This window comes from Physeter macrocephalus, chromosome 8 (genome assembly GCF_002837175.3).
Source record: "Physeter macrocephalus isolate SW-GA chromosome 8, ASM283717v5, whole genome shotgun sequence".
Lineage (NCBI taxonomy): Eukaryota > Metazoa > Chordata > Mammalia > Artiodactyla > Physeteridae > Physeter > Physeter macrocephalus.
Window position 1 is genome coordinate 94,079,447 of NC_041221.1, and position 25,196 is coordinate 94,104,642.

The following is a 25,196-nucleotide window of genomic DNA, read 5'->3' on the forward strand; positions in this document are numbered from 1 at the left end:
TAGGGATTCCCCAAGACAGAGAGCCCAATGCAGGATGAGGTGGTCTGGAAAAGCTTCAAGGAAGAGATATATCTATATATTTTTTTAAATTTTTATTGGAGTATAGTTGATTTACAGTGTTGTGTTAGTTTCAGGTGTACAGCAAAGTGAATCAGTTATACATATACATTTGTCAGAACCTTTTTTTTTTTTTTTAGATTCTTAGATTCCATACGTATGTGTTAGCGTACTGTATTTGTTTTTCTCTTTCTGACTGACTTCACTCTGTATGACAGACTCTAGGTCCATCCACCTCACTACAAATACCTCAATTTCGTTTCTTTTTATAGCTGAGTAATACTCCATTGTATATACGCATCACATCTTCTTTATCCATTCATCTGTTGATGGACATTTAGGTTGGTTCCATGTCCTGGCTATTGTAAATAGAGCTGCAATGAATATTGTGGTACATGACTCTTTTCGAATTATGGTTTTCTCAGGGTATATGCCCAGTAGTGGGATTGCTGGGTCATATGATAGAATAGAGCCATTTCTTCCCCAGCTTTCAAAACTTCATTTCTACCTAAGGTTATTTTTGTTGGGGACATATGCCAGTGATTTCTTTGATGGACAACTTAAACATTTAGATCTTCCTCTAGAAGTTGCTTTGAAAAAGTACATTTGGCCTTTTTTGATTCACAGTCACGCTTTATCCTTTGACTTCTTCCCTCAGTCATTCGGACATAGGTTCTTTTCTCTTGATTTCGGTTATCTGAACACACACACACACACACACACACACACACACACACACACTCTCCTTCGAATGACTTCATGACAAGTGGTCTGAGTTGGAGCAGTACCTTAGATTTCAGCTGCCCTGTTGGCTCCTGTATTTACAACATCTGAATTTATTGTGGGCCCTTGTAGTGCAATTTTTGACACATCATTAAGCTCCCTTTTCATTGGGAGCCTAAGGGCATATTCAGGCTCACTGTGAAGAGCAAGCCTAAATAACAGTTAAAACACGTGTCATGAGCTGCAAGGGGCTTGTTTGCCAGCAGGGCAAATAGTTCACTGCAGCTCCAGCAATACCCTACAACAGGGTGGGTACAGATAATGAGATAACCACACACCACAAGTGAGTTGTTCATCTTTGTCTTCAAGCATCTAAGAACACAGTTATCTCAGTAGGATGGTGCACCCTGGAGAGTTATAACTATCTTTCAGAAGGTAAAGAAAAATAGTCAAAGAAAATACACCTGAAAAATGTAAGCAAAAGAAGAGTTGTGAGCAATTTTTTTAAAGCAAAATTTCGTCTATACCAGAGCTTACTGAATCAGGCGGATAAGTTCCGTGTGCCTTTCTTTGGCAATATGTTTTCTTTTAATTGTATGCAGATTTATTCTAATGTTATGATGCTAATCAACCTGTGTAGCTATCATAATATAAAGGCAATGTCAACACCTCATCTACTAATGCACACTGCTTCTTTCATCCTAGACACTGTATCCTCCCTACACAGCACAAAAGTACTCTAAAAATTATTTATACAAATAAAGACTAAAAAGGCATAATAAATTATGTGTAACATGGCCCAATTATGTGATAATTTCTTTGTTTTAATTATTTGTATAGTTTTAATGAAAGGGCTGCTAGAAGGTGGAACCATTTTTATATTTAATGGGAAAAACAAATTTGTTTTTAAGAATGAAAACAAAGATAATAGGCTCTCAAATTAGAGGCATACTAATATATGCATGTTCCTAAATTATTACCAGGACTATTACTTTGTCTGTGCTATCAGAACTTTTCTTTCTGGAGCTCTGCTGTTGGCTATTCAAGTTATTTTTCCCATTTCTGTTAAATGTATTAATATCTTGCTGTTCATCAAGTGCCAAAATAAAGGTTAAAAAAGTTTCCGAGATTATCTACAGAAGAAAAATTGGGGTGGGTGATGACAACTATGATCTTTCAAGATGCAGTTTATGAATGCATAATAACTTAAGAAAGTGAGAAAAAAATAGATTTATCAAGAAAAGAGAGAACTATCCTAAATTCAACACAGCAAATCAGCAAATTTCTTCAGGGAAAGACATCAAATTTGAAAGGCATCAATACTTTTCTGCTGTCACCAAACTGTTATTTATGCTCATGTGCCAGCTGGATTTGTGTATGTGCGTGCATAATCTTTTTCTCACCACTGATGTCATCATTAAAGCTGTGCAAGATTTTTGATTTTCGCTTTGCACAATCTTCAGGGGAGACTTGGACATTATGGTGAAAAGTTTGTGACAAGTTTATAAAAGTAAGAAATGCAGACTTTATGGCAATGAAATTTCACCGCTGTAAAACAGAGGAAGCTCTCCTGACTGTATTATCTGGTCTTTCCAATCCCCGTTAAAGAACCACACAGAACAATTGCAGATAAATAGGTAGGTAACTGTTTTGTTTTGTTTTGTTTTTTTTCAGTCGAGGGAAAGAGAGACATTTGGTATCACCCATGTAACACTCCCCAGAACTAGCTGTTTTGAATTTTAAGCATATTCTAGAATTTTTTCAAGACATACTTTTTTTTACAACATGCAGAAAGCTACTGACCACTAGACATCTGTTTCTCCAGGCATAAACTAGTACTGCTTTTTATGGCTGTAAGCCTTATTTATGAGGTTTACAAGGCTTCAGGACATGAAGATTTTAGGAAGTTTTGTTCACAAAATCTCAAAGCTGCAATGAATTAATTTTCAGACTAGGAGTCAGTAACTGGGGAACAATAGTGAGGGGTCATCACGAGGAAGACACCCATGGCAAGCCAGAGGCAGCTGGTTCTAGCGTCAGAGATTTCAGGCTGCACAGGTGGCCACCTGTACAGGGTGTGCAGGGTGGAGCCAGTGAAAGGGGTCCCTTCCCACATCATCCACATGGCTTCACTCAATCTTCATTTCTGACTGGTCTGACAGTTCCTTCAGTCAGGAAACATATTCATCTGTCTAACTCTTTCAACAATTCTGCAGTTTCTCCGGAAACAATCTAAGTCAAAATAACCCCTCCCAAAACAACTCTTCATTGGGAGACCTAGCGTCTGGATTAGGCAACAGTGTACTGTTATTATACATTACCTTTCTTGGCTTAGTTAGCAGTTAAGAATGCATAGGTTTGAGGAGGGGATTTTTGAAAGGGAAGTAAACTGATTTTTGCTGAGTGTCTCTTATAGGAGTGGCTCAGTAAATAGATCTCTTTCGTACGTTTTCTTCTTTTATTTGAAGAGAACCCTGCAAGGTAGGTATGAGTTTCCCCATTCTGACAAAGGAGCTAACTGAAGGTCCGAAAGGTTAGCTAACTTGTGCAATGCAGAAAATATAACAGAAAGGATTTATAATGGCCTGGGTCTGAAGCCTGGCTCTGTCCTAGTAGCTCTGTGGCAATGGGCAAGAGACATCACATCTCTGAGCTTCTTTGTGCTCACCTATGGGGTTATCGTCCGTCAAGAGCAGGGATGTTCTCTATGTACACCAATTTGATGGGTGCCTGACCCATCATATGTGCCAACTAAAAAGGTCGCCTCTGCCAGGGCTGTGATCCTTAGGACTTGGCACAACCACGACATCATCATTACCACACTTAGATTCTAATTTGCATCCAGGCTGTCTTTCTTTAAAGCTCTTGCCCTTTCCTCAATATAGTTCTTCAAACTGGATTATAAGAAGAATGAAGGAAAGAATAAACCCATCTGTATGTCTGCATTGTGTCATTGAGAGGTACTCGTATAGCCAAAGGTATACGAGTACTAACTGGTCCTCAAGGGCTTACTATCCAGCTGGGGAGAGAAGACACACACATAGGACCGATTTAATACAGAAAACATGATATTGTGTTGTGAAGCAGCACAATGAAGAGTAAAGACAGAAAGCACTTGAGGAGTTGAGAGGTTTTCATTACTCTATTTCTTCACCTTCTCCAGTCTCCTGTGATTTTTCTGGTTACCATGGAAGCTGGAATCAACTCAGATTCTTTATAAAGACACTCAGGGTTGAGACTTACTGCTGGAAGATTTATACTATGAAATTCCCTTTCCCTAGTGATTTTAAGATTTCACAGTCTGAGCCTTTGTCTTTGGAACAGATTTAAAAGACCCACCCGATTGCTCACGGTTTTGTCCAAAGTGGCAACATTAGTTGCTTATTATATAAACTGGAGCTGATAAAATGTGCAATTTCCCATTTATTACATCTTTGCTTCTCTTAGACAAAAGGACAAGGTATTATTGGATCCTGCTGTATAGTTTAAAAATCATGGACTTATAAATGAGGGCCATTTGCATCCCAGGAAGCAAAGAAGTTTTGACTGGAAATATACTCTGCTGTATATAGGACTCTCAGTATAGTGCTCTTTACCCTAAAAGCAAAGCTTCCTGTGGAAAACCTGACTTTTCATCTCTTTCCAGGAAGATTCTATGGTTTTGACAGAAGCGAAACTGAGTCACACTGTCCCTGGAGGGGTAAGCCAAGCATGTGGTTAAGAACAGAGCTAGTCTGTTTGGGTATGAGACTACTACTTAGCAGCCACGGGTCTCTGGGTAAGTTACTTCACCCCTCTGTTCCTCAGGCTCTTCAGCTGTATGTAAATTAAGGATAACAGGAGTAACTACCTTATGAGATTGTTATGATGATTAAATGAGTTGCTATTTATAAAGTCCTTAGAACAAAGCCTGGCACACGGTAAACACAACTTTAAGTGTAGGTTAAATGAGTAAGAGCTAAGCTTGCGTAAACATTTCTAGAGCTAGTTTTCTCTTTAAAAAGTATTTATTTATTTATTTATTTGTTTCTTTGTCTGTGCCAGGTCTTAGCTGCAGCATGCAGGATCTTCACTGAGGCATGCAGGATCTAGTTCCCTGCAGGGATCGAACCCTGGCCCCCTGCATTGGGAGCGTGGAGTCTTAACCACTGGACCACCAGGGAAGTCCCGAGCTAGTTTTCCTTAAGCAGCTCTCTGGTTAGAGGGCAGAGCAAGTAAATATCTGAAATCTGAAGCCCTTGGGTTTGAGGGTAGGGAAGGGGGCACTGGTTAACTGATCAGCCACCTCTTAAAGTAGAATGAGTTTCCATAAGGGCCCCCAAATCAGACGACTCTTCATGCTCACAGAACGGTAAAGTATTCATCGGTATATTTAACATTCATTTATGCTTGCAAGGAGTCAGAAAGGCAGACATCCTGAGGCACAGCTCTTGGACAGGACTTTTGGCAAATGATATTTAGACATTCCTTCACATACCGCTATTTGATTTAAGGCAGTGATTTGTTAACTGGGTCATCTGTAACACATATCCCTTCCTTTTTTTGGAAATACACCTGTTTCTGGGATTTGATTTGGCTCCTAATTCAAACAGACCTCCAAGTGCTCTGAAACAAAATCAACCTAAAATTATACACTTTTCTAGAGTTACATTTAGGCCATATGGTTTAAGTTGTCCAAATGTCACAGAAGTAACAGCAGCAGCCATCATCATGCTTTACACTTACCCAGCATCTTTCCTGCCAGAATATTATGTAAGTTATAAAAGTTGCATTAAGATAGAGGTGTTAACCCTAATTCCAAAAGGACAGTCACTGCTGTGTTTCGCTTTAGCTCCATTCCATGGTGGATTGCTACATGAGAACTTCTCAAAGTCCATAATAGTTTCATGATGGTGTTCTTATAACTGATAATGTCTCAACTGTGACCTCTTATGATATGGAAAATGGGTGGCAGGCATGTAGGACCAAGACCTTTTTCTTGGGTCTCTGAGGGGACTCAACTAAATTATTAGACTCACTGCGGTAGAGCCAGAGAACAATGGCCAGGAAGTCATTTTCAGAAACTCCTGTAAAATGCATTGGAAACGTCTGGGCAGTGAGGACATCTCAGTGCATCATCTTAAATCTTCACCCATCTGAACCTGAAATTCTCTAGCAGATGACCAGATCTGTTTCTTAGCATCCAGCACCTTGCGAGACATATAGGATGTACTCAATAGACAAATGCTGGTGGACAAATAAATGTATTAAATGCATAATTAGCCTGTTGCAACAACCAGAGAGTTTTACGGTATATATCTGGAGTAAATGTGATGGATTTAGGCAGAGCAAAGGCAATAAGATGATGCTGGACAAGGGAAATGATACAGTGTTGCCACGGGCAGGTGTGGACCGGTGGGACCAAAGGGATCCTGAGAGTTGTCAGTGGTGACTTCTCCAAGTAGTATGGTGTGACTCAAGGCAAAATTCCATCTTGATTTGGCCTAGAATTAGTCCTGTGGTGTTGAATGTCTTTGGAACTATCTAGGCTGGAAAACTGTGAAGATCTCTGCTTGCCTGCTCATCAACCAACTAAACAATCAATGAACTGACTAACTAAGCCATGGGCTAGGTGCCAGGACACAGAGATGAATACTTTTCTCAGGTGCCATCCTGCAGTCAGTAAGCTCACAGTGAAATGCAAGAGCTCAAAATTCAATTTTTTAAAACATTTTGCCCCATACAGGTACTTGGCTATCATCTCCAAGTTGAAGTCATCACATCTGAATATCCAGAAAGTTTTATAATCAACTGTAACCATGCCTTTGGGTCAACATCCCATTACTGCCAGATTCTGCTTTATCTGCTAACCCAGAATGGAAAGACATTAAGCTAATATGTATTATTTCCCCTGCAGTCGAGTTTTTACACTGGAATACTAAAAAATACCAGGGTTTATATAGCAGTTTGCTGATGGCAGGCAGACGTAAGGCTAAACAAGAGAGGAAACTTTTTTTTATTGCTGAGAATTTTAAGAAGATGTAAAATAAGCGTGAAAATGTTTCATAATAGAATGGCTGTCATATATATTTAAAAATCATGTGAAGCTTCAAAAAAATTTCTTGTCCACCATGGTCCCTTTCAGGCTGGGCAGCCCACGCCTCCTTGTGATGGGCGTTCACTCTGCTCTACTGATGACTGGTGATGGGGTATCTGGGAAGCAATGAGGCACAAACCCAACACTGGGTTTGAAGTCTGGCTCTAGCACTTTCTAACTCTGTGATATCAGACAAATTTCTCTTTCAGAGCTTAGATTTCCTCTTCCATGAAACACTAAAATAACAGCACCTTCCTTAAAAGATGATTATAAAGATCACATGATGACATTTGTACACCACCAGGCATATATATATATGCTCAATAAATATTCATTCTCTTTAATTGAAAATTAAAAATTAAATTGAAAGAAACTAATTCACACATCACATTCTAGTACTTTCTATACCTCGACTCAGTATTTAATTATGTCCTCTGGTAATAATTAGAGATCTAGAATAATGACCTCAGGCTAAGCACTAGAAATATGGCTGCATCTGACCACCAGAGGGGATACAAAGTCAAGTCCTTTGAATCAACCTTGAATCACCATAAATGAATCCCATATGCTAAAACGGGGCTGGGTTCAAAGTGATACACATTTTTAATGCAAATAATGTAGCTAGGGAAAATCCCCCATTCCTCAACTCTCAGGGGGATTCTTGGAGCCATCTAAATAAGTTCGAGAGTGGAAGACACAATGAAGAGAGAATATCCTTTAATAATACTATGATATTAATAGGAAAACACAACAAAATTAGGAATCCTGGGATATACAGAGGAACATAAAGGTGACAAATAACATCCACTTCTTCTCTCCTTTCTCACTCCTTAGGTGCAACACTAGGGGCCTGAGAAGGTGAGTGTGAGAGAAAAGCTGTGCTTAGATCTTCCAAGAGAAGAGCTTATAAGGCAAGGATCCTGCTAGGACCATCTGCTGGGGCTTTTCATTTCCTGGGCTGCTCTAGATTTCTTAAGGCCCTCATCCTTTCCATGTAACCCTTTGCTTCCTCTTTATTCCTTATTTTGGGTTGGGAGAGGGAAACACTTGGACTGATCAGGGCTTACTAGCCATGTGCTATGAGCACGTGATTTAAACTCAGTGGACTTTCCATTTCTGAACTAGGAGTACTATCACAAGACTCAAGTACCCTTGTTAGAATGAAATAGCATAATAATTGCAATATAATCTAGATAGCAATTCCTCCTAATTTCTAGAAAGGCAGTACTGCTTATCTGAAAGATAGCTAAATTTGTTTTGAAGTTGCATTTGAATATTAAACAAGCTATTTTGACAAAGCATCTGGGTTCATTTGAGGTGGATTTGTGTGTGTGTGTGGCAGGGGTTCCTGATGAAGAGTTAGTTCTACCCTTAGGTTTGGCCATTTCAGATAAAACATCTACGGACTTGGCAGAGTAAGTGTTTAATATGGGAAGCGTCTTTAACAGTGGAATGCCACAGGAGACTGGACAACATAGAGCTGGCTACGTGGCATGCATCCTAGGCTTAAAGGAGAGATGTAGATGGGTTCTTCCCTTGTCCTTCCAAGGTTGCCAGCCCAGTTCACCAGGAGATGGAGACAGGGATTCAAGGACAGACCCCTGAGGTGGAAAGGTGCCACTGAAAATAAAATAATGGCATTGCAAAGGAAGTACTTAAGAGGTTGGCAACCTCAGACACAATGGTGGCAAAAGGGAACTTAAATCACAAATCCATGGTCAGTGATGAAGATGGGCACTTAGAATGGAAACGCTCTTAGGATGTAACTTTTCCCCATTAAAAACAGCTGAAAAACAAAGCTGATTTTCTATGCTGTTGCTACTGCTCATTTCATAGTGGCACAACTCCCACCCCAAATGTTGTGGAATTATATTCAGTATAGATTTGTTTATCAGTTCTTCTACTCTATCTATTTTTCAGCAGCTGATTAGTCTCCCTGGGAGGTAGACACATCTCTGATCTAGAGCTGCTTGACTCTTTCCCACCCTCACACATGCATCCCAATATCCACATTACTTATAACAAATGTGCTTATATGTACATATATAAACACATTTGTATGCATATATGTTCCCAATACTGTATTCAAAGACACATTCCAAATGGATGTATATATGCATTCATATACATATAGGAATCCAACTGGATTCCCAGAGGGAAATGTGGAACACATTGTTAAAATGTCTGTCATCCACGTAAGAGAAACAGAAATGTGCTGGGCATTGAATTTGCATACGGCCCCGAGCTCAGAGGTTCCTGTATGTGCACCGTTCTCCTGTTCTTGATGATGGGCATATCTGACAGAAAGATTCTGTCAGGATTAGCTCAGGAAAAACACCCCCAAGGAGATAATTTGAAGACATACTGAGAATTTGCCTCAATACATGAAAATAAACATGAAATCCTCAGCACTCTCTGCACATTGAGAAGTTCCCACCAACACCCCGCTGCACACCGGGGGATAATCTACTGGAGCTAATTAACACCAGTCATACACAGAGCTGTTAGAAGTGGTTGCCACTTAGGATTGATTTAGTTGCTGCAGTGCTTAAAAGAGACTTGAGAAGGTTTTTGTGTAAATGTGGGAGGAAAGAGGAGGAAATAAAAGTGTATAAACAGCTGCAGAATTAAAAGGTGTTAAGGTCTTTTTCTCCCCCTGAAGACATTAGGGAAACTTATTGAGAAACTATTAGTATTCCAGTAAAGAAAGCTTTTTACTTGATTTTATGTTTCCTTCCACATCAAAATTACACACACTCTCTCTCTCTCTCTCTCTCTCTCAGTGCAGAGTCTATAGATTGTGGCCATGAAAAAGGGCATGTTTTACTTCATAAGCAGACAAGCTCTTTGTCAGATGCTAACATATGGATTGTGTCATCTAAAAAAACAACAATCTTTCATCTCCATGTCTACTTCTCACTTTATTTTACCCTTCTGAAATATGTAGATTTTCAGCAAAATTATTAATTGGTAATATGTCTTAGGAAAAATCATCAAGGAATGAAAGGCCACAAACAATTCCTTCTCACTAAACTATCTCTGTGATATGATAAGGATAGGACAAGTCTAACTACTTTAAAATGTTCTTCCTCAAAGTGAACGTCATGGATGCTATCTATGAATAAACAATATCTCTTATAATCGTGACACTGAAATATCACAACTGAGCAAATAGAGGTTTCAGCAACCTGCTTTTTATTACTGCAACACCACGGAAGTAATATTAAAAAGACCATTAGTGTAAATCCCATTAAGTCAGGCTTTGTGAAAATTGAGAGAGTTGCAATTGATTTTTTGCCCTGGTAAAAGGGTTTACCAAAGAAAATTATAATGGCGTAAAAAGGATTTCAGGAGAGAGAACGTGTACTTTGGATTTGAGAGTCTACTTTTTATTTTAGCTATATCATTTGTATCTCTATTTGATATCTCTAGAAATCATTTTTGATTCAGGGTAGTTCTATTTGGCTATGTTTTGCTTTCTGTTAGTCGAGATACTGCTTATTAAGAATAATAAAGCCTACATGAAAAATTCTGTAAAATATTTTTCCATAGGTCTAGACTAGTCTAGAAAATAAAATTCAACAAAAACACACTGACATTGAGTATCTGCTATATTCAAAGCCCTCTACCACATCCTCGGTAGAATAGAGAAACACACTCCATCTCTTTTTCATCCTTTAGAGGTTCAACCCAGGAGGGAAGACAGACACATTCACAAAGAACTGGGGAATGGCAAATAGGTTCATCTTGAGAATCAACTCAAAATAAGTGGAGCTATTTAGCTACCTGGAGTGTTTTGTTGAGATACGACAGGGGTGCTTGTGCTTGTGCTGTGATCAATTTATAATGTCTGTTTAGAGAGGGCATTAGAAGTGTAGAACATAGGCAATGTCTCTGCCAATGCAATGCTCTGGCCTAGAAGATGGAATATAAGGATGGGGTTAGATTATATGTAAGAAATAAGGTTCGAATGGTTAGTGAGGTTTTATTTTCACTATCTTTCAAAAAATAACCAATTGTTAGCCAGGGTTTTGGAGCCATTAATTGTGCCTCCTTATATGAATTTCAGAGTGGTTGATGTAGAAAATAAAAGCATGAACAGAATATTCAATATTAAAACTGAAGGTACAAAAGTTTACAAGTGTCATAAATACAAAATGAGAGATTGCTTTGAACTGGACACAATAGTAGTCAAGAAGTCGGGGTTTTCAGAATTTGCAACATGGGACCAGCATATCTGAATGAGGCAAACAGACTGATTATTAGGTAGAGAGAAAGCTTGTGTTCTTGCAAACTTAAGATTTTTTTTTTTGCCATGTCTCGAAATGTTAACTAAAAAAGGCTAGCTGGAAGCAGCTTCTCATTCTACTCTCTAGATAGAACAGATACCATGTACCAAAGAGGACTATGAAAGGTCGCCCTCCACCTATATTTCCCCTCATTCTGCTTCTTGGATGTTCCCCCATTAGCACTGTCATCAAGTGATGTCGTGAACTGACAAGCCTTTCACTCTTCATTCTTTAAAAGAAGTAGGAGAGAGAAGGAAAGCTGAAAAATATTTCAACAAATGTGTGGACATGTTTGTATTCATTTCATTAGTTTACTTCTATAGCTAAACTCATCTACTCCAAGAGCACTAAAACTTTATGGATGCCACTTTAAGAGCCTACTTTGTCTTCCGGGTCTAAGGAGGCAGAGAGGCGTGCACGAGGCACGGAAAGATGGAATGAAGAGTATCAGAATGTCAGTCTCACTGACATGCCAGCAGCTCCTCAACTGCCAGTTGTAGAAACATTTTCTGAAACTCCTTCACTCACAAGTTTTACTTTACACTGATGATTTTTAAAAACAATAGTTACCATTTTCCCATCCTCCTCCAGCCATTTCTGGCTTCTTTCCTTGGTCTTTTGAAACTCTATCTCCTTTCCTCTCTTGATTTAGTTCTTCCTTTTCCACTTGATTATATATCCTTTTGTGGAAGGAACCCAGCTGGGTCTTCTAGCCTGACTTCACATTAGAATAACCTCAGGATAGTTGGATTTTACTCATCAGACCTGGCCCCTATCCAAGACCAGTTACATCAGAATCATTCAAGGGCAGAAACTGCAGTGTGTGTGCGTGGGCGTGTGCATGTATGTTCTTCTAATGTACGCTTAGTGATTCTAATGAATATCCAATAGAGTGGATTATAGTAGACCAGTTGTGCTCAAGGTGTGGTCCCTGGACCAGCATCATCAGCATCACGTGTTAACTTGTTAAAAATGCAAATCCTTGAGCCTTACCTTCACCCCAGTACCTCAGAAACTTGGAATCAGGGCCCAGATTTCTGCGTTTTTAAGATTATTCCAGGTGATTCTGAAACATGTTAAAATTTGAAAGCCTCTGTGCTAGATTACGGACATTTTTTGTCTAAGTTAAGACCTCAAGTAAAACTGTGCTCCCTGACCAGAAGCATCAGGGTCACCCAAGAGCTCTACCCTTGACCTACTGAGGTTTTTAACAAGATCCCCAGTGACGTGTATGTAGAGCAGAGGCTGAGAAGCACAGTTCCAAGAACTTATTCAAAGCTCCATGCCCTTTGCCACACAATTGACTGTTATGATCTTATTTAAAAATGTAACAATTATTCATTTCTCAAAATGGAACCCATTTATTCTTTAGCTATTAAAATAGAAACAAAGTTGTTTTTCCTATGTGGTGCCACGTCTAAGTCTTTTCTACACTGCTGTTTCTGTTCTAACGGTATTTTCACATCTCCTGAGAAAATGAAGAAATAAAAGGTCAAAATTCCTTTGTATGTAACTTGTTGCTTTTCCCCTCAAAAGAAAAAAAAAAGGTCAAAATTCCTGACGTGTTCCTCAATTCTGAGATGTATCCATTTTATTCCTCTGGAAATAGGAACTCTGAGGTTTGACAAAGAACAAAGATGGAATCTTTGCTTTGTGTCTTCTCTCACACACAGGAAGGAATCTCTGGGTGTAAAAAAAAATCTTTATGGACCGTATTAAGAGGCAGCAATGTGTGTATGTGTATATATTGGGGTGGGTAAATTACAGAGGGAAATGTCATCCCCACCAAGTCAAGTTCATTACCCCTTAAAGGGGTTCAAGCCCTGGTGTGAGGATGCCCCAGATTTCTCTATAACAGAGGGAGCTCTGTTGCTTCCTGTGATTATTTTAAAACTATGAGAACCAGTGTAATGGCAAAAGATCACAAACCCACCTGTTCAAGCACCTGTTTTTCTACTCGTCTATTTTCATCTGCATCTTCAGCCTCATTTAGCTCAGATAAGAACTGATCCCTTGAAACTGCAGGTCCTTTATCTATTTGGTATCCTAGCCTAAGCCTTAGTTTGGGAGGGGTAGTGAGCAGATGGGGAGAAGGGCTGTCAGATGATCTACATTTGTAGGTAACAGAACATTTTCAGAGTTTAAAACAGCATACTAAAAAATAATGATTTAATCTTATGCTTGAATCTGATTAAAACCAACATGCAAATCAACTACACTTAATAAAGGAATCTATCATTGCATCTTTTTTTAAAATTATTTTTTATTGAAGTATAGTTGATTTACAAAGTTAGTTTCTGGTGTACAGCAAAGTGATTCAGTTACACATATATATTCTTTTTCATATTCTTTTCCATTATGGTTTATTACAGGATATGGAATATAGTTCCCTGTGCTATACAGTAGGACCTTGTGGTTTATCTATTCTATAAATAATAGTTTGCATCTGCTAATCCCATCTTATAGTCAGAAAGTCTTAGAAAAATAAAGGATTCAAAATCAAATGTGAAGCGTTAAGAAATGAAGACGTCTCCCTACCACACTAAAGTTAGTTTTCTTGTCCCAGTTTCACCAGTCTGTTCAAAACTTCTTAGTCACTCAAATTACTTCTTTCTGAGCTTTTCCACCACCACCCAGCCCCTGGGGTAACCTTGTGAGAAAATGACTTCTCTCTTTAACCACTTAAGATGTGAATATTTGTTGTGAACGAGCTGCAGATCTAATAACCACGGATCCCTGTAATCAAAGGCTAATTCTCACAAACAATACACTCTTCTTGTTTCTGAAAGCACACTCTGTAACCTTTGCAAGTATTATAAAAAGTAAGTGTGACGGGTCCAAAATGCAATTGTAGCCATAAGTTTCTTACAATTGGATTAATTTCAAACTTCAGAAAAGTAAGTAGTTGAAGTTTTATGAACAAAGGTGATAACTGAGGACATACAATTTCTAGGACTATGGGGCAATTTTTGCAAAATAAGATGCACTGTATTGCCAATTTGGTCAACAGCTGAAACTTAAAATGCTGAATTTAAAATATGTTGATATAGTAGTGACAATCAAAGGTTGGTTTCTCTCTCACCTAAATACAATTTTCCATATTAAGAAATACAATCATTCAGAAACAATTTGTTCAAAGGATCCCTGAAATAAACCAAGCTCCACTCTCTAAAACCCAATGAGTTCCTTGGTAGCAAAGGAATATACATAGAAATGAGGGTTTATCAATTTTTTTTAACTCCACAGAAACATCATGGAATTAGACAATCACAGGTGTGACATATTACCTAAGTGTAAACTATATTAATGTGATTTTAGTGTAATTAAAATCCATTCCTCTCCTCAGTGAAGCATGACTTTAATAAAATATAAATGTTTTCAAAGTCAGATCCTAACCAACTTGGAATCCCAGTGTGGAACAGAGCCGGGACACTCAGTGGGTGCTCAGCCAACACGAGGAAGGAAGGATGAAGGAATGAAAGGAGTTCAAAATTGGGCACAGATACCTGTTAACAAAAGAGAATTATCTTTCCAGAATAAATAAAAAGTTATTACTTCTAAGAACATCATGTACTATTTTCAACACATGAATTAGAAGTAAAGGTACATTTTGGTATGGAACACATGCTCTGCAACTGTTTGAATTAGTATACTGCTGTCAATTATTCCAAAAAACAGCAGAGAAGAAAGGAAGGAAATGATCTTCTTTGCCATTTAAAAAATATACACATAATGGCACTTTGTAGTATTTGTGTAAAAATAACAAGTCACAATAATAATGCCAACCCTTTTGGTTTTTAACTATTCTTAATTGAAATAAGATTAAATAGGTCTAAACTGGTAAATGTTCTGAGATGCTAACAGCAATTGCCTCATTGTAATCTTTGCTACTTAAGTACTAAAATATTATTCTATATTTTAGATGACTTGTGGATTTCCTTTTTATCTGAAAGGCTGTATGAGGAACAAAGCATTATGTTTCAGACAAGAGACCTCATGGTTTTCAAGATTCCAGGTTATTCACCCAACCATTTGGCCATCTCCCACCTACACGGGGTCACAGTTGAAAGTAAAGTCACCTCTGAGCAAATTTGTGAACTTCAAGGCCAAACAACTGCATAAATAATCTGTAGGCCACAGACCATCATCAAAGTCTGGAATTTATGCAAATAATTCTGCTTACATTGAACAGATCTGTAAGGCTGTAAGCTTTTCCAGCCTAAATAAACGAGTAATGGAGAGGTTTAATGGTGCAAGATTGCCCCCTACAGGCCAAACTGCAGAATGACATACAAGACAATTGGGGTGGAGGGGAAAAAAGAGATAAACAATGTTTTATAAGGCATGTAGGTTATTTACTGACAAGTTAGATGAGTGCAGAAGCATGTAAAGATTGTATAACACACACTGGGATATGTATTGACAGTTTTTCTTCTAAAACTACAATCCAGTTTTAGAGTTCTCCATTATTTCCTACTTTTTTCTTTTGGAGGTATCTTTAATCTTCTGAAAAATGTACATTACTTTTCTGCTGGGAAAAAAGTTCTGTTTCAATAACGTATTCTAATACCTCTGAATGTACATTGAATCTCTATATTCTACATCATTCTATAGAGAATCTATATTGATAAGTTTGGTTTTGGTAGAGTGATCAGTCACAAAATTTGGAATTAGTTTCCATGATTTGAACAAATCTCATGAGGAGGCAGTGGTGGTGGGGAGGTGAAAGTTTATACTACTTTCCCCCCGACTCTACACAGCTTTCGAAATTCATTTGTTCAAAACTACCTACTTTCAATATTTAGAGGGATTTAAAGGTCATGTATATTTTAAACTGTATTTCGTCTTTAAGAAAATATCAAATACTTTGGATTTTAATTAAGCACAGATAATAGTCCATCTAACATAAAGGAATCTGATTTTTCACTGGAAAAATATCCAATTAATACTGAATTTCAGTAATTTATATAGCTGCTCACATTTTCTGAAATATGGAGAGTGATTTTTAAAATGCAGATCTTCAAAACTGCAAGACAAGTTATTAGAAATGTATTTTCCCTTCAACTGTAGAGAAATTCCAACTGTAAAGAGAGTAGTTTTCAAAACTGAATAATATATTATGGTTAAAACACATCAACAATCTGGCACACCATATGTATAAATAAACATATCCCACTATCACTGCACATGCCATAAATGAAGCCAATGAAACATCTGAAAAGGTAGAGCGAATTCTTCGTCATCCAGTTACAGACGCTAAATAACACTGTCAGCCTTTTCTGAGAGATGCATAAAGGAAAGTTATCATTCTTAACACTGCTATTTATATAGCTCAAACATTCTGCTTGCCCATCTGATGAAGATGTTTCACACATCCTTAATTTTAAACATGATTTATAACATATTCAGGTTGAAGAAGGAAAGAATACTATTCTTCATGACTGGATTTTGGTTTTGAATATAAAGTTTTAATTATAATATATCTTTGAAATATTTAGAAGTAATAAACTTAGGTGTAATTCAATTAATTAAAGAGTTCAAATCATCAAAGGCATTGTACTGGTAATAAATATGCTTGTTTATTCTGCTTTATAGCCAACTGTACATTGGTCAGCATTTTCCCCCAACTAAAGTATGAATTTTAAGCAATTAGGGGATGTAATAAATGTGTGTGACAGAATCCATGACTTTAAAACTGGAAGTGATGAAGACATTAACCTACAGGTGCTTTTTTTCCACTACTATTAGGGTCTCCTGAAGAGTAAATGTTTTATACATGGTGTTTAATTGTATATAATCATAATATAATTACGTAATGATTAAATGATCTCAATTTTCTTTTAATTAAGTAGATAATCTTTTTATTAGAAATAGTTTTCTATAATTAAATTGTTCAGGAGAAATTTTAGTAAAGATTGAGGACGAACCGTGTAATTTCTAAAAGCAGATTCATAACAGGCTTTCAGTGAAATTAATATTTAATTCATCTAACAATATTAGCTCTCAGTAAATTGGGTTGCTACTTTTCCAACGGATTTATACTTTGTCAGTCAGTATAACTGTGAATAGAATTAGTGAATATGTTCAGGTTATGTGAGAGAATTATTAATTAAGGGTAAGAAAAGTTTTAAATATTGCCGTCTTAGGCAAAATGGATTTCAAAGGCCATATTATTATTTACCTGGGGTAAACAAATTCATATGTAGAGCCCTAATTCTACCATAACATAATTATTAACCATAATAAAGGGTAAGAATTTTCCATTGCATTTATGAAGGCTTTAGGAACAAAATATAAAGCTGAATAATAAAAATTGTATTATGGTGGATACTTTTCCTAAGGCTATCTGTCAAAATCAACTAAAATTATTGATCACAAGAAAGACTGTCATTATTCTGCTGGTATAATTGTAATGCTCATAGCAAAGATAGACTTTTTACTGTGTTTGTGCATTGTTTTAATGTGGATTTTGTATCGGGAAAATTGCTCATATATGCAACAAAACTATTTTCTCTCAGCTTGCAGAATTTTGACATTTTTTCTTATTTGTATATTTTCATTATTCTCATGCTAAACATGAATAAAGTCTAAAACTAAATTCACATAATCAATATGAATTCTAGGCCCATCAGGTCTCCTTCTAGCAAGGAATGTTACTTTTACCTTTGTTACATTCTCTGCAAAACTTATTGGTAACATACTTTCAGAAAATGCCAGCCAATAAACTACACTAAAATAATTTTCTTTATAAAAGCACAGTGATCTTTGGCATCGTTCACTATTTTGAAAGCCATAAAAGAACACATAACAAATATATGACTCACAAATTATCAATTATGAAAAATAATCTGGTTCAGAAAGCTGCACTAATGCAAAAAGATGGATCACTTGTCACAAACCAATAAAGGCTATTGTTTGTGAACCCAATATTTGATTTTATCATTTATGTTGGGCAACTTAAAATGATTTTTAAACCACATTACTTTTTGAAAAAAAAATTGCTATAAAGGTGAATGCGGGGGTTTGGAGGGAGAAGAAACCAGATGTGTAATCTGTCATCCTTGAAACAATTTATATTCTTACATTGAGTCCAGCCTACAAATCTAAATCGCAAAGACCTGGTCAGCGAGGATGGATGCATTAGAAAGAACCCTACTGTGTTCCAGAAAATGGACAGAAGCGGGACGGTTAGTAGACTTTGACTATCCTTCCTTTTCACGTGCCATTCCACTGGCTGAAAATTTGCAGCCTTGATGCTTCATTATGCAGGGAAGTTTAAACTCTGTGTTTCTTAAGCTAACTGTGGTTTGTTACACTTCTTATGAAGGTACTTGCTTTTGCTTATTTTGTATTACACAGAGGAAAGCACAATGAGGCTACCAAGCTTAGAAAACCTTCATGACTAATTCTCTTCCAGACTGTTTCACATTCATAATTTTATAACGAAGGTCAAGAGGTACAATCCTCACCAACCAAGAAGAGCATCTATGTGCGTTACTGGAGCCAGAAATGTCCTATGTGGTGTTATCCAAGGGCCACTTGAATGCTCTACCTGCTCTCTGATATCCCAGTTACAACCATTTACACCTGCTTGTAAGTAAGGGCTTGGATGTCTAAGAAAATCAGAAATACTTTGCCCACAAGGCCAGTGATAAAATGCACATATGTTATCTGGAGGTGGCCCATTCCCACTCCTAGACAACAGATTTGATCATCAGATGATACAGGGCACAGGTGAGTTTCAGTGACATCATAATGGCAGACACAGGCAGAGGGTAGCAGGGACCATAATGCAGATAATGGGGAGTAATCCCAGGATAATGATGTGCCCAGATGGGTATCTGATGGGGAGAATGGAAAATGGTGAAAGAAGGGATGGGTTTAAGGGTAGAAAGGTCATCACATCCTAGAGACATTATTGCACAATGGGCCTTTACCATAGAGTTCTCCTCTCCTTACTCAGTGAAGAAACACTAGAAATTCTGAAATAAATAGAAAAAGGGAGAGCTCAAGGGCCTAGTTATATATGCTAAAACATAGTAAGAAAATTAAGTATTAAACCCTGGCACAACCCCTAACAGCCCTGGCTTGTTTGAGGTAGGGGTCATGAATTTTGCTTAAAGTGGGGCTCACGAATGCTCTTGGATATATTCCTACTTGGACTCAGAAAAGAAGTGAAAATGAGGTTGGGGGAATGGACATAATTGAGTAACTATTCAATTATGGCAACTGCTAGCTAATGAAGACCTATTACAACTAAGTTTTTAATAGAAAATGTGCTAATTGACTATGTTGGAACTCAGAACAAGCATATGGCTAAGATGTTTGATTACCTAGTCTGGTTCCATGTCAGGGATCAACTATAACACTGTAAAAATAAAGGTTTCTATGACAACTACTGAGCTTGCTGACTAAGGTGTGGGTGACCAACTTGAGGGATGAGTTTCTCCAAATCATGTATCTTCCATTAGTCCCACACTGTGTGACCTGGAGGCTCACCAGCTGAAGTGTGTTTTTTCTTGTCCCTTACTCAAAACATCCATCTTGCTCTCAGCCTTGGCAAAGCTTAAATCAGACTCTTACGTGAAGAATAGAGCATAGTATTTATTTTTTAATCAGAAAGGGTATATAAAGCTATAAATTTAATCTGCTTATAAAAGTGAAACAAGTCAACACAGTCCACCTAGATCTGAGTCTAGCGTTCAACCTCAGGAGTGATTATAATGATTTCTAAAGTTTCTGGAGAGGGCCAGTCTCGAAGTCAAAGACAGCCTGTACAGCAACTTTCAGGAGATGGGTATTTCATCATCCATAATTTTAGACAAAAACTTTCTTTTCCAATGTCATTCTAAACTAAAATTCAAAACAGGTGTTTGATGCTAAGGCTGTAACCAAAATATTCCCCCTTATAGCCTGCAACTCCGATAAGACTTCCCTCGGAAATATAATGGTTACATAGCCCTTGTATGGCTTTAACAAACCCCTATTTTCTTCTTTCTGCACCATACAATGTGCAGTCTATTTGCACCCATTCAGGACTAAATTACAGATAAAGTTACAGCAAATTTGTTTTCTCAAAAAAGCAGTCAGCCCTAATATCCCTTGAGTAATAAAAGCCTTGTCTTTCATTCAGAACTAGAACTGGCATAATTTTCTCCAAGAAACAAACTCCTACTTCCTGCGACAATGGACCTGTTCTTAAAATTCTGAATGGGATACAGCTCAATTTGCAGGTGTTCAGGTATAAAGGTAAAAGGGCATTTGACCCCCCAACTGGCAATTGTTGCTGTGGTAGGTAACTTCATTCTCCTAGTTATATCATTCTATTAGATAAGCTGCCAGAGTTTTCAGCTCTGAATTACAGAGGTAGGCTCAAGTGAATCAATAATTTATACAGATATATCTCATTCATTCTGATGGTATAAAGATACATACTAACAGCCTGCTGCAGCCACAGAACAAAGCCAGCGAGACATTATTTAAAAAGAAAGAGAGGGAAAGAAACCCATTTATCTATGTGAGCAAAAACATTACGTAATAATGACCTCATGGCTTATTAATTTTATTTTTCAACTGGTTTAACAAATACTGTGATGAGATAAATAAGCCTTTTATGAATCTCAATAAGGTTGCTCTGGCGATCATTAAGCTAGCATTTCAAACTTTCAGACTGATTTTAAAATAGAATGATGTTTTACATAGCAATATAATACAAATCACTTGAAAAGATTCACGCACTTAAGAAGTTTACATTAACTGGCTTAACTAAATCTCTCAAATATTTTATTACTGAATTTCAGTATAAAATTACTTTTTAAAAGATGAGAATCAAATACATTTAGGAACTGTACACTAAGACTATTGTTAATATAGCCTTATGCTGTTAATTATTACCTGGGGACAATTACATAGTGTTTTAATCACTAATACTCTGACATTTTTATTAACTCATATTTCCTGTGCTAACAGTGGTGCATTAAACAAGTTATAAATAAGAGGGCAGCAAATATTTAAAATGTCTACTTTAAAATTCTTCAATCATGTTAAAGGGAATCTGAGTTCCTCTCAAGGAAAACAGTACTAAAAGCAGTGTGGTTACAATATAAATTAATAATCAATAGCCTAGATGGCTTGAATAATATTTTTGTAAGTTCCTGTTGTCTTGTCCTTAAGGATGAAGGGAATTCATGATCTAAAAACATGATAAAAATCTCTCCTAGCAACTTTAATTATAAACAGTGACTGTTACTTGACAGATCTGAAAATTTGAGGATAAGAGGCTTTAGAATGGGTGCCTTGCCCATTCTACTTGTTTTAGTTCAAGGCCGGACACATGTCTGGATTGAACACACGAACCCATTATGTTCAGAGCTGGTTTAGGAAGACTGCAAAACTAATCAGGGCAATAGATCCAAAGAGAAGGAGGGTAGCAATTAGAGATAATACTCAGGTACCCTATTTTCCTCCACATGGAGAAATTTCCCTTCTTTTCCAAGGAAACCCCTTGGGAAGTAGGGCAGACAATAAAAGTCTGAAAGAAAAGATAGTGCGCATAGGAAAGACAAAGAGAAGGAGAGCAGAGAGAGAGAGAGGAGAGAGAGACCAACGCTGTGGTCTCTAACCTAGAGTCCTTTAGCCTTTCTGTGTTATGCTCTGCGGCTGCCTGATATAATCAGTTAACATTTCTGGCCTTCCAAGAAAATATAGCTTGTCCCTTAAAAGTAGAGAGAAGAAGGAGAAATAATGGAGTGCCCCATTTCTGACAGTCAAGAGGGAGAGTAGAGAAATGTTCCCACACTGATCTCATTAAGATGACGAGAATAATGAGTGTGAATCTTATGTATGAATCTCCTAGTAGGTAGAGAAGAGCATAAATGTATCCCACATTCACCCTTTTATGATGCCTGATATACTACATTTATTCTCAGCTTCATCTGATACTACTGTTGGGGGTTTCTGTTACAATATTACAGCTTTAACTTCCAGTTTTGCCGCTGAAGTCATCTGAGTCAGTCATTCAACACAGCTTTATTGAGTGTGCATGAAAAGGGGGAAGATCTGTTAATGAAACTGAAATACATCTCAAGCAGAACAGCCTGAATTTATCTCTTGTCACTGGTTGTAATAATGGATGAAAAATACTGAAAAATGGCATTTTTCAGTTTGCAATCTATTTTTTTCCTAGTTCCTTAAACTTAGGTTAAACATTCTCGTCAATTAGAAATAGAACCCAGGTATTATTACGTCTCCCGCATATTTTTGAAGGAAGACTCATGTATTTTTAGCAAACACTGATGAGAAATTTTTCCTTGTGATTTATTTCCCTTTCTTAGGTCCAGCATAGGATACTTCCAAATAATAATTTTAAGTTAAATCATTTTCTCAAGATTGATACAAATTTTGAAAGGTTACAACAGCTCTCAGAAACAAAAACCTGTGTTGTTGTGGTCTTACGTATTATTCAAGCCTAAATGATCCAAGGGCCCTCATACTTAAGGACTTCAAAGCATTTCATATAGATGATTTCATTTAGCTTTCTTCACTCCGGTAACTCCAATAGCAATAAATTGGTGTACCAAATTTATAGCAAACTATACCTCACATAATTTATGTAACAAAGTGGGCAACACCCTACAAATTCTAATAGTATCTTAACATACGCCCAAATTATTATTAATTCAGTACTTCCACCACTTTGTAAAGGAATATATGCTTCCATTCTTTTGCTTAATTATATGCTAGAAAAGTTTTGATTTATGTAATTTTAAAGGAAATTTAGGATTAAAGCAAAACAATGAAACTGGATCACCAGTTTTCCCAGGTAATTCACAATACATACACTTTTTTCCTGGCATTTATTCAGTCTAATGGAAATTTAGGCCATGGACAGGTTCATCTCAGCTACCATTAAATCAATATGGATCAATATAGATGGTTTAAACTGTTTAAGCAACTCATGAAAGTATGTGTTTGAAACCTGGGAAATATATTCTTAATGAGTCTACATTTACTTTCGGGAATAAGTAATTTATACTACTTAGAGGCCAAATGACATTTCTTTGCTTGTCTAAAATGTACCTCACTTAAATACACAGTGAACTTTTTGTGTCCTTTATTACTATATACACATCTCTGCAGTGTTTGGGGGAGCTGTAATGTGATGTGATCGCAACTAACAGAGAAGTTCATCAGAAGATAAGATATGCACTTATTACTTGAACTGCAGGAATAATACTAAGCAAAGTGAGCACAGATTTACTATTTTGAATAGGCAGTTCCAGCCCTTTCGATCAACACATTCCTTAATAGGGAATACCAAGAATTGGGTGTCTAATTTTACACACTTAGAACTCTACAGGACAATGTCAGTTGGTTTTCCTTAATTAAGGACAACTTGACTTATAAACTTCGGGACAGAGATTCTCTCCCTCTCTCTCCCTCTCTCCCCCTCTTCTTCTCTTCTCAATGCTACTGTCTTCGAAGCTTCCATTACCAACAACTGGGGTAGAAGAAGAGTTAGTGCCTCAGTAAGTTCCTCTCCCTTATAGCACTTTAATTTCCTCTACTGTAAAATGATCTCTAAGCTCCCTTCCAACTGTAACATTCTATGAATTCATCTGCACCCTTAAAAGCCTATACAATCTCCACCTTTGTAGACCCCTTGCCTTTGCCATGAGGAAGGTGCTCTATCCTGAGGTAGGATTGGGGTAGGTGTGTTCCTGGCATCCTGAGCACCAAGCCATGATTGCACTGAATTTACTTCCTACATGTGATATTTCCATTCTACAGCTAGTACTCTATGAAGGGATTGATAGGCTTTGTGAATGGTTCTATGTCAGTATTTATGATACTGCCACTGTGGGGAACTGCATTCCGAGGTTTAAGCAGCTGTCTTACAAAACAGACTTTTACATCTTGTTTGGAGGTTGTGAGTCTATATGAAAAAATATGTAGTTTTAACTACATATCAACCAAGATTTAGGACTTAGAAATAAAACTGTGGTAAGAGGCTCATATTCTGAGAATTTAAAAAATAAAGGAAACAGTGCACACCCAAACTAGTAGAACCTTGGTTAAAGGTCTCTGTTAAAAATACCAGCCTCCTGGTTGAGGCAAGCAATAGTCTCTTGCAATGGAAAAACCAAACTCAATTTAAAATAATTTAAACAAAACCAGATAAGTTTTTAATATTGCTGCCTAACTAGAAAAAGTGTCCTCAGCTATCTGAACTTCTATATTTATGAATTAATTTTCTCTGAGTAGCACCCATTACTTTACTAATATCACTTCAAAATATAACACCTCTTATACGCAACCTCAGCATAATAATTTGTGGATAATTAATGGACTACTTGTAGCCTTGGCAATCTCTTATTTTAAATGAAATCCAAAAGATTTCTCTAAGGAAAATAGTATTTAATTCACCAACATTTTATGACAAAATTGGATGATATATTCTTGTTTCAAACAGGCAAGTACTGCCTGAAGTCTTCTTGGCAGAAACTGTAAAGATGCTAACTATGGAAAATGCAGCTGAATTATTTGTATATAGTTAAGTGGAATATAAAACATCATATATTTACTTATTATTGATAAATTACAACAGCAAAAAAAGTTTTTTGATTCCTACATTCCTATGTAACCAGCCATACAGAATAGCCAGTAGAACGTGTATCTTCCCTGTTTTAAATGACTTTCCTATTCCACAACGCTTTTTCCTTCCCTTCCAATGAAAATCTAATAGGTAATCAAGCCTAATAAAGCATGCTTTTATATCTCTAACATAACGATATTCATTTAGGAATATAAAGACTATCTATTAGTCATAACTATAGTACAATGTATGGACAAAACCCATCTAACCTTCATAATGATAGAGGTTGTATTACTTAGGCCAGAATTAATATTCACCCCACTTCTCCATTTCAGTGAAGCACAACAATGCACCCTTGGAATCGGTGTAGAGAAGAAAACTCTCATATGGGTTTCATAAGGGGAAGATTCAATTCTTCAATCTCTATGAAGCCAAACAAAATCTTTCCTTTCACTGG

At 37.0% G+C, this 25,196-nt stretch overlaps 1 protein-coding gene across 11 annotated transcripts in view; it reads right to left on the reverse strand.

The window, feature by feature from the left end:
• Window positions 1-25,196, reverse strand: part of MCTP1 (multiple C2 and transmembrane domain containing 1) — a 594,606-nt gene that overhangs the window by 129,465 nt on the left and 439,945 nt on the right. The gene's annotated exons all lie outside the window — the stretch shown is intronic.